Raw genomic sequence first — 17,070 nt, 5'->3', positions numbered from 1 at the left:
GCAGGTCTCCCTTTCATGTTTTCAGAAGGAAAACAAAAAGGGGAATTCCTTACAGTTGCATTCATTAAGTTTCACTTCAGTTTCCTATGCCCAGCAACCTTCTACTGTAGCATTAAGACACAACATACTCTGTATTAGGCCCACATGCTGGAAAAAGTGGCCACTAATTTAGGATCCCTAACTAGAGACCCAAGACTGATTTTCAGAGGTGCCAAGTACCTACAACAGCCACTGAAGACAATGGGAGATATGGGTGCTCACCCTCTGTGATAGGTAGCTCCAGCCCTTCAAACTGGGGCAACCCATACTCAATGGCCACGTCTGAAAATATTGGCTTGAATGCACATTTTGGGTGTCTTGTAAGGCATGAAGCCAAAAGCTGAGTAATTTCAACCACCCAAGAAATGTTCCAAGCGCCCACAAATGAACATCCTCAGAAGACTCAAGGAGCTATTTTGTTTAATAGTGATGAGTTTCAATTTCAGATTACAAAAATACTTTAAAGCATTTTAGGTGGGGTTTATGCAACATCTTATTCCTCTATGAAAAGTAGCTCCTCATAAAAGAATAAGAGTAGGGAAAAGAATTTAATAACACCTTCTCCCTATTACTCTGAATATATTTTGTCTGTTTTAATTCCCCCCCCCCCCCGCTCTATTTTTAAGGATCCCTGAACTCTTTGTAGCTTTTCTTCCTCCTCTTATCCCCATACATCCCAAAGCCAGAGGGTAACTGTTTTATTATCCCAGTGTCAGTTCTCAGGATACCCAGGACCCTGTGAGAAGGAGTCATGCATTTGGTAGTTGGATGTTAGCTCCCTAATTCCACCAATCTGCAGTGGCATGCCCTCTATGTATGCAAGGCATACCTTGCATTTCCCACTGGCTGGCTGCAGGCCATATCTGTCCACCCCCCATCTCCGGAGGACACCATTTTGTAGAACAAACCTCCATGCAGTGAACTTGCTCTTACCTCATAGAGTACGCCATTTTGGAACACCTAGTGAGTTGTTGCATACCTCACTAAAACTGTCATAGCATGCCACTGCCTGTCAGCCACTCAACCACTATCCTCCAGGCGATGCCAGCTCCCTTTTTTTGCCTTGCAGTTTAACAATAGGTGCACCCCCAAATCCCTTTGAATTGTTCCCCTGTGATATCCAGCCCCCTGATACTGGCTTATCAGAGAAATCCCAGATCCTCTGCTCCCACAGTTTATGTACCCCAGTTTAATAGTTTTACCTTAAATCACTGCTCCTGTAAAAATCCACAGCACTTGTGTGCACGTAATATAAAACAGAAGTATGTTTATTTAAGAAAGTATGGAGAGTTCACTAGAAACAAGACAGAGTGTTGGAAACAAATGGTTACAATACAAAACAAAAATCATAGAATGCAAGAAAGCTTATGCTCAAATAAATTGGTTAGTCTTAAGGTGCCACAAGTACTCCTTTTCTTTTCACTTATTAATAGTTACCCTTCTTATCTAATAAAGTAGATTCACCCCTCTTTCCAGCTCCCCTCCCACCCACCCCAGACTTCGGTTTTGAAGAGCTGGCTGGCTTCACAGTCAACCAGGACCCAATTTTTCAAGAGAAAAATTCCCCAAAGCATCTCCTCAGTGAATGGATGCCTTTCCCTACCCTGTGTTATATGAAAAGAGCCTTTTCTCTTTATTCATAGGCAGGGTGATTGTCTGTTGTAACGCTCCTTTTCATTTCCAAGTGGTTTTGATTGTTTGTCGTTCTCCCTGATGGTTTCACATGGAAAGTCTTGGGATGGAGCAAAGCTAGATAATTGGGTCTTGCATTACTTCAGTGGCTAACCTAGGAGGGGTAACAATTCTCTCCTGCTTGAAGGGGCCATGAAGACATATTATCTCCTGGTGACTAACTTTTACTGCAAGTCCATAAAGCATATTTTCCATATAAATTCATTATTGCTTAAACACTACCTGTACATACAATGCACAATGAATATTAATCGTGGCATGATACAAGCTTTCTGTAGGTACCATACATGTTCCTCTTTCGGGATAAATAGCTGCAAAACCTAAGTTTAGTGTGGTGAGTTTGTCAGGTCTGAGGTAGGAGTTGTTGGCAAAGACAAGGCACCCATTGCCAAGGAGCCTCTGTGTCACAGTCTGTCTTAGCACTAGCAATCAGGGCTGCGAGCAGCCTTGAACACAGGTTGATGTAGCTCAGGGCAGGCATCTACAGGTTTTGTCAGAATAACAGCATTGTAATGTGTGTCCCTAGCGCTCCAAAAAGGAGGGGAAATGGAAATTCATGACCCCTAGTATGCTTCCTTATGACCTCCTGCAGCACTACAAATGCATTAACTTACCCACGCAGCTGGCCCTCAGTGCCTTCCCTCTGCTTCGGGGATAGAATCTCAGAACGGTGATACTGCACAACCTTGTCAAACAGTGCTCTGTGGCTTTGAGTGTGTGTGGCAAGCGGGCAGCGTTGTAGGAAAGAGAACTTTAGTGAGCAGGCTCAGAAGCTGATCATGCAGTCGTTGGAGTTTTCCTCAAAGCCCCCCCGCTCCTGGAGTCATATTGTTAGGTGAGCATCTCAGTTTTCATTTTTTTAAAAAAAGTTAATTTCTAGCCCTCATGGTTGCTGGAGAAACCTTTAGAAACAAGAAGGCAAATAGAAAGAAAGAGAATTGTATGAGTTTTAAGCCACTCTCAAGATTTTTTTTTATGCCTGGTTGATCGATTTATTCTATTTATTTTTTTTTTGAATGGTTGTGGTTGGCAGTGCTGGGCCAGTGTTACAGGCTGAGAAGACCATACTCTTCTGGTAGCAGCCTAGCCCAGCTTACACTCCTGAGCTACTTGGTGTCACCCCAGAAGTTTCCTCCTCAAACCTGACCAACTTTCTCCAGTCCTACTCATCATACTACATGACAGGGAATGTGGGGCTCTCAGAGGTCAGGAGTAGTGGGGGAGTTGGGCTGCTGGAATCAATTTTCACTAGTAAGGACAAGGGTTTAGCTTATGGGAAGGCGGAGGGCTTTGGGGAATGAGGTTTAATAACTAGGAAGGTAAGCTGGATTTACTGATGTAGGACAATGTTTCACTGACACTTGATGTAGGACAATGTTTTTCAACCTTTTCAGGTTGGCAACCCCTTATTCCAAGGCAAAAATGTTCATTACCCCCCCACACACACATACACACATTACTCTAAGAGTAAGTGATAGCAATGACCACCCTCTATAATTTACTTGTGTATGTTTCATGAGGCTGACAGAGACTACGTGACCTTGACGGGCCAGGGTTTGTGGGAGCAGGGTGTTTTTGGTTTGTTTGTTTGCTTTTAGATTGTAATTTAAACCCACACTATTAACCATTCCCAGGGTTGAGCCTTGAATCCATTTCACCCCTCCAACACAGGTTTTTTTCTGGACTCTGCAGGAGTCATAATTAAAATCAAGCTTCATGACTGAAATCCATTGACATGAGTCACTTGGGTCATTTTTTTAACTCACTCTTTGGCTTATCAAACAAGCCCAAAGCATTAGCATGCCCTGTTCCCTCTTTCAATAACAATGAATAATATTTTGCTCTTATACAGAACCTTCCATCCGAGGATCTCAAGTACCTTTACAGTGGTGGGGAAGTAATATTATCCCCATTTTAATGGTGGTGGAATTGAGCCACACAGAAGCTAATGGCCACGTTTTCAAATGTGCTCTGCACCCAGCTGCTCCCACTGACAGGAACAGAGTGCTGAGCACTTTTGAAAATTTGGCCCATTAATAAGTAAGTTGCTCAAGGTCACACCGCTGTTGAGTGCGAAATTAGAACCTGATTTCTCCTGTACTCTCCTGAAGCCACTAGGTGGGCTGCCTCTCACTTTTTCTCTCCAGCTCTTGGAACAGATGAATACACCATTGTTTCCAGGAAGCTGTTTGCCATATGGTTGACCTACTGCTCCTCCTGTGTGAGTTTTGCAGATGGGATTTTGTGGGTACAGTGTGATGGAAAGCTAGGGGCTTTTCTGAAGCAGCAGCTTTCTGTTACAGACATCCTCCCCCTTGATAGTGTTCTGGTGCGGGAGTATGAGATGGAATGCTGTGGTTTCGGGAAGGAGCATGCCAGACTGTTCTGGCTCATGATTTCATTGTATGTCCACATATGCTTGCTGTGTGTTTTAAAGCACTAAGGAGCTACATTTTACTGGAGTAGGCTTAGCATATGTAATCTTCATTAATTCTTTAAATTGATGAGTAAGGCGCTCACCACAATTATTTTTTCCAACATGGATTGTGAGAGATATAAAGAAGTGTCAGAGAGTTACGAAGATCAAGTGTCTGTAGCACATATATCTTGCATCTCCTGAGCAGTTAAATTAACATCAGAGTTACATTACAGTGGCAAAGCCATAAAGCAGTTGGACTCTGTTTCCACCTGGTGTGGGATTATGTCTGCATATGAAAGAGTGCTTGAATTTGTTTCTGAGAAGTCTTGAATCAGAGAGATATTGAGATAAATTCTTTCTCCATGTTATGTATTCCTGGAGAAAGAACAGTGCCTGTCTGACTGTAACAAAGCAAAAGACTTTTAACTTACTGTGGGGGTGATGATAGCTAAAAGGACAATGGGGTACAAAAGGAAACATTTTAATAATGAAACTTCTTTGGAAATCTTCAGAAAACATGCATTTGGGGAAAAGAAGGAGGATTTTTGGGAACCTATAACTGAGTTATTTGCAATGAAATCATGGATTATGGAATGTGTTTCCAAAATCACTTTGAATCATTTGAAGATTGTATTGATTTACTCTTGACACACTCTCCAGCTCTACTGTGGATCCATGTAAAGTATGCTTCAGTTTCCCCCAGCCATTTGTCTTTTTTTTAGTGAAAATGTGTTATCTGCTTGCCACAGGGAAAGAAAAGACCTTTGGTATTCTGTGGTGCTTCTAGACAGGTAGGGGAACATTTTCAGACAACAGACTTTAAGTTGAGCCTTCAAAAATATTGCATGCACTTGACGTGTTTGCAAATCCTACATTTTTATATATATACTGTTTAAGTATTTATATATGCAAGTAATTGATTTGCATGCATAATGAGTGCTCACACATTTTACACATGCAATTTTGACTTCCATATCTGAATATTTGGCCCTAAATAATGAATAAAGTGACGTGAGCATGGGATGGAGAGACAAAAAACAGAGTTCTATTCTGAACTTAGACATGGACTCATGTGACCTTAGGTAAATCACTAAACTCTTTGTTCTGTAGCTGTGCCATCTGTAAAATAGGGGTAGTAATGCTTATTTATTTTGGTAACGTGCTTTGGGTTCCTATGTGACTGAAGAGCATGCAAGTGTTGTCAGATGCTCTAATTTATGTATTTAGCATCTGCCATTCCTCAGGGGTACACCCCTGCTGTTATTTTTGTCCATTTAGACATGTATCTGTTAGACGATTTTAAGGTTGGATAAATAGCTTCCTACCTAACCATCTCAGAGAATCCTTTTCCATGTCTCCAAGGCTGTGATGGCATTTTATTATTTCACCTTGGGGTTGCAATTTTGTCACTGTTACTGCAGAGAAAATTGCATTGCGTGTTCCCCCATAGGCACTGGAATGTCCCCAGTGAGGGTCTTTCGAAGTGAATTGGGCATCCTCTGTGAGCAGTGAATTTTTACTCTATGATACTATCCAACTATCCACAGATTTAATTCTCTGGTGGTCTGTGCTCTGCACTGGTCACCTGTTGGTTACCAAGTTAAATGGAAGGTGTTTGTTTTGATCTGTGATGTTCTAAAGGGGTTGAGATTTTCCTGGTTTTCCATTCCATGCTGCCCCAACTGCAGCAAATAGCGGAGGTGCTCAGGCTGGAAGAAGAGTGGACTGGTGGTAGGGCCCAAATTCTAGCTCTGCAGGCCCAGCCCCCACATTCACGGTGGGACTATTAGCATGGGCTGCTGCAGAGGAGGGCTTTAGAGGGGAAGAAAGACTTTTGTGTTCTGTCAGATGTTTAATTTTATTTCTTTGGGTAATGTGTGGCAATGATTCCCTTTGCAACAAATTAACCAATTAAATTTGACCACTCTCCTGACTTGAAATGCTCTGTGAAATAACCAAGTCACCTCTAATTAAGTGTAAAATGACTATATTCATGCAAAGGTACCATATTGATTACAGCTAACTCTCTACCAATCAATCATTCCAGTCTAAACTTCCTGACTCTCATGGAATCAATACATGCAAATGAAAACTGTTAGGGAATGAAGATGAATTAATTCTTACAAAAATTGCTAGTATCTGAAAGATCATTAGCTGAAAGTGAAGTGTGGGCTTGACAAACCTGAAGGAGCCAGCTCTTAGTGTGTTCACCCCTTGCTTTTATCGCTGCCAGTTTAAGTCTTCATTAGGGACTTAAACTGATGATTACAATGAGTTTCTGAATCTTGATCATGCTGGCTGAATGGGTCTCATGGTGATCCTAAGAGCAGCTGCCTGCAAAAGGTAAGAAAACTAAATCTGGTATTATTCAGTGATCACCCACCTGTCATGACCGGGACATGGGCAGTCTGACCTAGTGGTCAGAGCAGGAATTGGGCATCAGGCCAGGTCAGATGCCAGGAGGTCAGAGTCTGAGACAGGACAAACCAAAAGTCAAGTGTCAGGAGGCAGGCAGGGTCAGGTTACCAGGAGATCAGAAGCAGGAAATAAAAATGAGAGCAGAACCACAAATCGGCACTCAAAGTCAAGCCTGGGGAGTGGGAGCAGGAAGTACAAGCCACACAGCCCAGAGTAAGGTGGACCAGTTGCATGGGTAACTTCCTGTTCCTGTGCTGGGTTTATATAGAAGCTGTGGACCAATCAGGACCCCCAGCATTCTGCCAGATTCCTGGACTGGAGTCCTCTGTCAGGGTTCAGCTTCTACCCTAGCAACTATTAGCACCACATTGGGTTAGTACCTACTACCTCCTAAGAGCCCTCTGGACCAGCATTCCAGACCTGTGGACCCTGACACCACCCTACCCAAACCATCAATCGGATATGCACATTTTTTGCAGATAATGGTTGCCTGTAATGTTGGTTACAGGCAGTGGCCCACAACCTGTTCCTCCAAGCTAGAATTGCTGCATTTCAGGAGACTTAGGGGTTTGTTGGGGAGGAGGAATGGCTATAAATAAAAAGACTATTTGTTGGTAAGATTAAACCCATTTTTGTTTCTTACTGATTTCCTATAGTCACTGTAAGATCTTGCTTCTGTGATCTGTGAAACCTACCACTAATAGGAGCCTGGGAAGCGTGAGATGAAGATGACTGTTGCTGCCTGTGTGCACTGAATGATGTTATGATAGCTGTGCTTAGTCTTTGGAGGTGGCAGGTCAGTTTTACTGTTCTTGGAAAAGACGCATCAGACAAACCTTCTCTCTCATTCCAACCACTCTGTAGACAGTTTGGTGTAGGGAAAATCTAGCTAACCATCGAGAGGGACAAAGTAAGCAGAAGAACAAGGTTGTGAGAAGGGAGGAGAAATTGAGTGGCTGTGGGTTTTCCAAAGATAAACTGGGGTGGTGGGGACAAATATGTAAAGCTGAACTCTCTGAAATTGCTGTTTTGATGTTCAAAACATAGAGACAGCCTCAGTCATAAAAGAAAGGTAATGAAGAACTGGCTTGGCAGATACTTGAGAAGCATCTGGGAGTTGTGGTGGATCAGACACCCAACATGAGTCAGTAATACAATGCTGTTGCAAAAAAAGCAAATGCAATTTTAGGTTGCGTTAACAGAGGCACAGCCTGCAAGTCATGAGAGGTGATATCACCCCGCTACTAAGTGCTGGTTAGGCTTCAGCTGGTGTACTGTGTCCAATGTTGGTCACCAATGTATAGAAAGGATGCAGAGAAATTGGAAACAAGCGACACAGATGATCAAAGGCATGGAAGGTAAGCCATATGAGCAAAGGCTGAAGGAACTGTGTGTGTTTAGTTTGGAAAAGAGGAGATAGGATAGCCGTCTTCAAAAAGACTGCCATAAAAAGATGGAGAAAAGTTGTTCTCGCTTGCCACAGAGGGCAGGACAAGAGGCAGTGGGTTCAAACAGCACAGCAGATTTAGATTAAATCTCAGGAAAAACTTCCTAAGTGTAAGACCAGTGGGACAATGGAACAAACTGCCTAGGGATGTTGTGGGAGCTCCTTCACTGGAAGTTTTCAAAAGGAGGCTGGAGAGCCATCTGTCCTGGATGGCTTAGATACAACAAATCCTGCATCTCAGCAGGGGGTTAGACTAGATGACCTTTGAGGTCCCTTCTAACCCTGTGATTCTATTCCCTGGGGATAAAAACCACTTCGTCTGTATGAAGCGCAAGGTGGTCTCCATACGGCAAGAAAATTCACAGATTTTAAGGCCAACAGGGACCTTTCTGATTAAGAAGGGACCTCTATGACCAAAGAAAACTTCAGGAGTTACCAGTTTAGCAACCTTATCCTGCCCTATTGCTCCCTGTTCTAAAACTCAGTTCCACAGAACAGAAAAGGCATTTCAGTGCGCAAATAAGGACAATCTAACACAGCCACACCCATCATCTCAGTAAATGATAGTAGCCCCATCTTGTCATCTTGATGCCAACCATATTTATTTTTTTATCACAAAGATCTTTCTGTCGCCCACGAACAACTGATTCCAAAGAAGCTTAGGGTACTTTAGCAACCTTGGCCAAGATTGTCAAAAATGTGAGCCTCAAATTAGGCTCCTAAATCCTTATTTTGGCAGCTATATAAGTGACCTGATTTTCAAATGTGCTGACTAGATTTAATCAAAACATTTCAAATTTTGAAATGTTGACAAAACAATTTTAAAAATCAGGAAAAAAAATCAATGACATTTTTGTGAGACATTTCCTCTGTTAAACCTGGTCAAATTTTTTTTTTACTCATTTTTTGATCTTTTGAATTTTTTCTAAAATATTTCCCTTATTTTCAATGAGCTCTAGGACTGACCAATGGAAAATGCTGGTTGCTAAGCAAGCTTGAAAATCAAGCCACTGAAGTAGGAGTCTGTGATGACTGATCAGGCAGTGTAGGGAATCACCCAACAAACAAAATGGTAGGTAGGGGAACTTCTGAAGTTAATTTTCACTCACTGTGGGAGGGAAAATAAGAAGTCACTGAAATGCTCCTGTTACAATTTAGCATTGTATTATTTCTCCAATTCCTCCCACTGGCCTCAGGCTCTGCAGGAGAGCAATTCAGTAGTCTCTTGGGAGAAACAATGAGTGCTGAACAATGTCTAGAAAAGCTCACCAGCTGGGCTTAAAAAAAGCTACCAGTTGTCACACACTAACAAAGAGCCTAAAATATCAAAGAAGACATTACAAGTTTTCACAGTCAGACAAGCACCAATTTACAGTGTGGGGTAACGTTTTTTTAGCTGCAAATTTGATGCACCATGGTGCATAGTTGAAAGAACCAACATCAGGGTTCCGTGTGCCAACACTGGGTTCTGAAATGAGACACAGCAGGTAGGAAGCGCCTACACAAATTTCAAAAGATACCACATGTCTACGTGCTAGAGAACACACACATATGCACACACACCCTCCTCTGACAGTGATCAAAAGGCTTGCCTGGAATTTGCTCTCTGGGCAGCAGATTGACAACTAATTGACAAACTTCAGCACTAAAAAGCCTTATGACAGCAGAAAATTGAAATGGGATGTCATACACCTGCATCTTAGTGAGCTAGAGACACACCTAATCCAGTCTTCTATTTCTTCTTGTGCTACTCTGGAGCTCTGGCACAGATTGCAGTTGTTGCAGGTTAAAGTATTCTATAGTACTGTTAAAGACGAAAAGGGTGGACAAAACATCAGAGTTGTATTGTTATATGCTGTCTTTCTGAAAAGGGACTCTTACTGAAAGTGCCTCTTGTAATCAAAGGAATCCTTTGCTTATGCTAGTACTTATGTAGTGCAGAGAGTACACTTATAAAGTTTGCAGATGATACCAAGCTGGGAGGGGTTGCAAGTGCTATGGAGGATAGGATTAAAATTCAAAATGATCAGGACAAACTGGAGAAATGGTCTGAAGTAAATAGGATGAAATTCAGTAAGGACAAATGCAAAGTACTCTACTTAAGAACGAACCATCAGTTGCATACATACAAAAAGGGAAATGACTGCCTAGGAAGGAGTACTGCGGAAACGGATCTGGGGGTCATAGTGGATCACAAGCTAAATATGAGTCAACAGTGTAATGCTGTTGCAAAAAAGGGTGTATTAGCAGGAGTGTTGTAAGCAAAACATGAGAAGTAATTCTTCCACTCTACTTTGCATTGATAAGGCCTCAAGTGAAGTACTGTGTCTAGTTCTGGCCACCACATTTCAGGAAAGATGTGGACAAATTGGAGAAACTCCAGAGAGGAGCAACAAGAATGATTAAAGGTCTAGAAAACATGACCTATGAGGGAAGGTTGACAAAATTGGGTTTGTTTAGTCTGGAGAAGAGAAGACTGAGAGGGGACATGATAACAGTTTTCAAGTACATGAAAGGCTGCTACAAGGAGGAGGGAGAAAAATTGTTCTTCTTAACCTCTGAGGATAGGACAAGAAGCAATGGGCTTAAATTGCAGCAAGGGTGGTTTAGGTTGGACATTAGGAAAAACTTCCTAACTCTCAGAGTGGTTAAGCACTGGAATAAATTGCCTAGGGAGGTTGTGGAATCTCCATCATTGGGGATTTTTAAGAGCAGTTTGGACAAACATCTGTCAGAGATGGTCTAGATAATACTTAGTCCTGCCTTGAGTGCACAGGTCTGGACTAGATGACCTCTTGAAGTCCATTCTAGTTCATTGTAGGATTCATCTGTGAGCCTATCTTACTGCAATGGTGGTCGATTATACTAGCTGAATCTACATGAAAACTTTTGCCTCTTTGATCTCATCTCTATGATGGTAAATTGATGCAGACACAGCAGTGAACTGAGGACAGACACATGTATATTAAGTGAAAGGCTACAACCTCTATTAAACTTTAACACAGAGGAGCGGTGCTCCCGCCCACACCCATACACTTCTACACCAGACATTTAATTGGTTCCAGCATGGGTTTACAAGGATCCTACCATATAACCCATAACTCAGGGTAGGCTTTCCTTTGCCTATCCCCCAAGAGCTCTCTCTCTGAATCCTGCCAGCTCCCCCACCCCTGCCACTGTGAGTGGGACAGAGTGTGCAGAAGGGTGGGGACATTGACCTGTGGGGGCCACAAGGTCTCACCCTCTCCCATGAGTCCAAGGCCCATCACCAAAATCCTAGGTCTTTTATCTCTCTGAACCATTTAATTTATCCTTTTTAACTGCACCTTCCTCGAGTTGTGATAAATTAACAACTCACTTAGTAGCTCAGTTAGGTGCTAAGCACATTCTTACTTAACTCATTGTGGCTTGAAGGTGCTGTGATGAAGGCAAAAAAACTCCTAAATCTTCTACCCATTGGCCTCTGGGAGAAAAGAAACCATTCTTGACCCCTAATTGGCTAAACCCACATCATCTGTCAGGCGAGATTCCCATTCCCACTTCAGGGTGGGTAGAGTGGGGCTGCTGGAATGGAACTGAAAAATGCGCCATGTGGCCCCTGTTCCAAGTTGAATCCTGGAGCTGGGAAATGCTGGCCAATCAGCCCCACTCCCCACAGCCAGCCAATGGGTGCCAGACATTCCTGGGGTGGGAGGGTGAGGAGCTACCTGGTGTCCCTGAGCAAGTGTCTCCCTCCTGTGTTGCTGGGGTTGTCCCCTTTCACCAGAGGCCCCATCAAGTTCTTCCACCCTCTGAGGCAGGTGGGTAGCATTTCTCTTAATCTGCATAGAGGGCAGCTGTGTTGAGGCACTAACTAATGTGGGGGAGCTGATAGTGTATAACAAACTATCATACAGTACAATTCCAATTTGTAGTTGGTGCATTTTAAACCATAAAGTGCAACCCTAATCCAATATTCCTGCAGCAGAACTCACATTCAGCTGCAGCACAATTCATAATGTGCTACAAGTATATAGGCAGTAACAAGCCCGTGAAATCTATCAACTGGATCCATACTACTTCTTATTGGAAAACAGGAGCAGATAATTCATTTAACGGGGCCCTATTCTTGAACAGAACCAACATCTGGGTCCCACTCATAGATTTAATCTCTGAGTACATTGCCAAAGCTCTTCTATAATTCTTAGAAAATGTTTGTAATCAAAATGCCATCCTTTTGGGTTACTTAGCGGTCAGATTACTGTGTAAACATGGTGATGGTCTACTCAAGGCCCATTCACAGTCACATGCTTTGCTTACAATCCCTGAGTAACTAGATGTTTCTGCTAAAATAATCAGCACTGAAATAATTAATAAAGTTCTTATTTAAATTCTTGTCATTAGGCTTCCGAGATAACACCCAGCCGACATGCAGTTGACAACTGAGATGGGAATAATCCCTAGACAGATTTAGTAAAACGGTGCATCAGTGCACATTTATGTCACACTCCTCATCAGCATCTGGCCTGGACCAGGGAAGTTAATGATCCAACCAGCAGACCAAATTTGGTGATTAATCCTGGTCACATGCCACCTGAGGCATGTTGTGCATACACTAAGAAGAAATGCACATACAGAATGGTTTCTTTGCTACTATAAGGATGAGAAACATTTAAAAAATATATATACTTTAAATTCTCTCATAAGGCCACCATGGAAGATCTGGTAAACCATACTAGCCTGTAATAGCTCGTACAGCTGTCTGGTGTTACTTACAATTACAATGTAACACAAAGTTATATTGCTTTCTTTTTATGTGTCTGCCAGTAAGAGGAAAAATAAGTTTTTCAGCTGCAGATTAGGCTTTTATTGCAAGTTTCACTCAAGGACAAAGCCTCCTCAATCTTACTCTACAAAACACAAAAAAATGTGACCCTCTTTTTCATGTAACAAACAGCAAAAGCAAATACAGAAATTGAGCTGCATAAGCATAAATTGAAACAAAGACCACAAAATGAGGCAATATTTCCATTGTTAGCAAATTACAGAGTTGATCTTAATCGTTTTACTGACTCTAAATACTAAATAACCAAGTCACTTCTAAATAATTTTAAAACTGCAATATTCATTCGAATGGGCCATATTGATTACAGCGTGCTCTGTAACCAATCAATCATTCCAATTTCAAGTTCTTCTTGTTAGCGAAGCAATGAGCACAGACAACGTCCATGAAAACTATTGATAATTTTATTTTCTAAGAATTGTACAAATAATCCAGCAGATGAAAGGGTGTCAGTACTGGAATTCCAATCTTCAGTCACCAGATGTTCTTGGCAGAATTTCCTAATCATCAGTTTTTGCATTAGAAAGTACTGAATGCCAAATTGGCTGTATCAAATGTGGGGAGACAGTAAATGTACTGCCCAACAAGCCCCCTTGACTTGTGCTGTGGACAAATGAATGGCCAGTAAATACATTATCTGGTATGGAAAGGCCCCATTTTAAACAGCAGATCACTTACTGAAAGGGGATTTTTTTAAAAAAAAAAAAACCTAGTTCGGTCCTTTGGCCACAGGGCTGGTCCGCTCTGAAAAAGCTGCAGGAGCAGAGCTTTACCAGTGCCGGTGTACAGCTCTAGTGAAGACGCTACTCTGCCAACAGGAGAGCATTTCCCATCAGCCTAGTTAGTCTGCCTCTATAAGGGGCAGTAGCTGTGTTGATGGGAGAAACTCTCCCATCAACATAGCACTGTCTCCACTGGGAATTAGGTCAGTATAACTATGTCATTCAGGGGTGTGGATTTTTCACACACCCCTAAGCAATGAAGTTATACTGATGTAAGTTTAATGTAGACCTGGCTTGAGTAAATGTCACAAAATCAACGTGCGTAGGTCTATTGTCAGTAAGAGGATGAAGGGGATACAGTGAAAATGTTAAACAGCATTTAGGCTGCATTAGGAAGACAGATAGCTGGGAGGGATGTTCCAGTGCACAGAAGGCATTATATTAGATGTAAAACTAAGCCATTACAAGGCATTTGGTTGTGTGGCCTTTCTCAATCTAATCATGTCAATTATTTTCAAAGCTGTAATAATCACAGACACAAGAACAAATTAGCTAGATAAGCTATTACCAGCAGGAGAGTGGGGTTGGGGGAGAGAAAACCTGGATTTGTGCTGGAAATGGCCCACCTTGATTATCATACACATTGTAAGGAGAATGATCACTTTATATAAGCTATTACCAGCAGGAGAGTGGGGTGGGGAGAGAAAACCTTTTGAAGTGATAAACACCCATTTTTTCATGGTCTGTGTGTATAAAAACATCCTCGCTGCATTTCCACTTTTATGCATCCGATGAAGTGAGCTGTAGCTCACGAAAGCTTATGCTCAAATAAATTGGTTAGTCTCTAAGGTGCCACAAGTCCTCCTTTTCTTTTTGCGAATACAGACTAACATGGCTGCTATTCTGAAACCAAATTAGCTAGAAAAATCAAGAATGTTACTGAGGCCTGGTCTACTCTGAAGTTATATTGGTGTAGCTGTGTTGGTCAGGGAAGTGAAAAAAATCATCCCCTTGTCTGATGTAGCTCTACAGCCCTAACCTCCGCTATGGATGGCGCTATGCTGGTGACATAGCTGGTCATAGCTAATGTCATTTCAGGAGGTGCTGTTCCTACACCAACAGAAAACCCTTTTGTAGGTGTAGGCTGCATCTATACTATGGGGCTGTCAGTTTTGGCAGTTTTATACATAGCTGTCAGTTTTGGCCTGGTCTACACTAAAAAGATAGGTCAAACCACCTACATCACTCAGGGGTGTGAAATGGCATAATACCTCTGAGCGGCATAATGAAGCCAACCAAACCCCTGATGTAGACAGGGCTAGGTCGACGGGAGAATTCTTAGCTTCCTGCCACCTCTCAGGGACGTGGATTAACTACATCAATGGGAGAACCCCTCCCATTGGCGTAGGTAGTGTTGTCTCTGCAATTGTGCCACTGTAGCATTTCAGGTGTAGACAAGCCCATAGTCTCTATAGTGTAGACATACCCTGACACAGGGCTAGACTGTCCCTAAGCCTAACTTAGCCATACATGGGGTAAGGGTGAGTAAGAGCTAGCTGGCAGGGTCAATGTCTCCACCATTCAAGTAGGTGAAGTGGGGACAGGGTGAAGCTGAATGTGGCTACAGCCATAGCTACCCCTACGCTCACCAACCAGGGGACACAACTGGGTGCAAAGAGGAACTAAGCTGCAACTTTTTCAAGGCTGCAGTAAATTATTTTCCTCTAGCACTAGGGAGGAATTGTGGTTCTTGGGGTCACAATGTCTCCTTGGGCCACCCTGGGGGTCATTCAGCTTGTTCGCCACCCTCGTCTAGCTGTGTCTAAGGGCACAATGGCACTCCTAGTGAGTTGCAACTAAATAGGTACTCATTTGTATATTTGACTAAAGGTGACCTACAAAGGAGGGAATACTTCATTTATCTTTGTTGTCTAAAGGACTGAAAATTGATTTTATTTTAGGGGGGGAGGGTTGGTTTCTTAAGGTTTCTTGGAAGGGTACTGCCACCTCCTGCTTCTTTTTTATGATAGAAATGGCAGGAATGCTTCTGGCCTTCCCTGGCATTGATGCAGATCTTCTTGGGGCATCTGAGATGTGTACTGGGAGCTTTCTCACCCCATCCCTGAAGTGGTAAGGGATGCTGAATTGATAACAGCCTGATCTTTTCTCCCAACAGATTTTAGGCCATTTGCATTAAGTAGACATTAACAAAAACAAGAAGATTTTTAAATGTTAAATAAAAATCATTTCCAATCTCAATCAGTCTGGTTTTAGTTGGTTGATATCAGTGATGTCATAATGCTAGGAGTTCTCCAGTCATACATAGAAGTCAGGGTAGTCATAAGAATGGCCCTACTGGGTCAGACCAAGGGTCCATCTAGCCCAGTATCCTGTCTTCCGACAGTGGCCAATGCCAGGTGCCCCAGAGGGAATGAACAGAACAGGTAATCACCAAGTGATCCATCCCTTGTCGCTCATTCCCAGCTTCAGGCAAACAGAGGCTAGGGACACCATTCCTGCCCATCCCGGTTAATAGCCATTGATGGACCTATCCTCCATGAATGTATCTAGTTTTTTTTTCAACCCTTTTATGGTCTTGGCCTTCACAACATCCTCTGGCAAGGAGTTCCACAGATTGACTATGTGTTGTGTGAAGAAATACTTCCTTTTATTTGTTTTAAACCTGCTGCCTATGAATTGCATTTGGTGACCCCTAGCTCTTGTGTTATGAGAAGTAGTAAACAACACTTCCTTATCTACTTTCTCTACCCCAGTCATGATTTTATAAACCTCAATCATATCTCCCCTTAGCCATCTCTTTTCCAAGCTGAAAAGTCCCAGTCTTAATAATCTCTCCTCATACGGAAGCCGTTCCATATTCCTAATAATTTTTGTTGCCTTGTGTTTCTGATGTAAAGAAATGTCTGTGTTTCTAATGTAAAGAGGCAATTTTTTAAAAAAGAAATACCATTCAATTGCTCTTCAAACATCATAAAGAAGAGGATAGGAATAGGGGAGAAGGCACAAACATATTTTACTCCCTTGCAGACCAGCTTTAAAGTGGAATTTCTGGGATATTTGATAAAGACAATAATGTCCCATGTGAAAACTTTTTTACTTGACTTGAAGTCTAGTGGCATTGTTCATGGGCTTGTTTCACCTCTCACTTTCACAGGAGTAACTCAGGAGTAACTGTACTGAAATCAGTAGAGTTACACCAGTATAAATCATGGAGAATTGGCTGAAGGATTGAGTCCGAAGAGGCTGGGTGCCATTAAAGTCAATGGGAGCTGAGAATGTTTAGTACCTCTCATGTCTGAACCTCTAATGTGTAGATTTTTAAGTGATTTTTTTTTTCTTATGACAAGTGCCTGACTACCAGATTGGAAACGCTAACATCTTTTATTTACTCACAGAACAAGTGTAGCACGGGAAGATACAGCACAAACTTCTCCACCCTATTAGTATGTCTTAAACCTGACATGGTGAGACAGTGTGATCAACTCTTGCA

General features: G+C 42.3%; 1 long non-coding RNA gene across 1 annotated transcript in view; it reads right to left on the bottom strand.

The window, feature by feature from the left end:
* Nucleotides 1-2,350: 2,350 nt before the first annotated feature.
* LOC140908347 (uncharacterized) overlaps nucleotides 2,351-17,070 on the bottom strand; it is a 63,928-nt gene continuing 49,208 nt past the window's right edge. The window contains exon 4 of the long non-coding RNA XR_012157841.1: nucleotides 2,351-2,633. This is a non-coding gene — a long non-coding RNA (uncharacterized LOC140908347). The remainder of the gene's footprint in view (nucleotides 2,634-17,070) is intronic.

This window comes from Lepidochelys kempii, chromosome 3 (genome assembly GCF_965140285.1).
Source record: "Lepidochelys kempii isolate rLepKem1 chromosome 3, rLepKem1.hap1, whole genome shotgun sequence".
Classification (NCBI taxonomy): Eukaryota; Metazoa; Chordata; order Testudines; family Cheloniidae; genus Lepidochelys; species Lepidochelys kempii.
The sequence above is the reverse complement of the archived record's forward strand: the minus strand, read 5'-3'. Positions and strand labels throughout refer to the sequence as shown.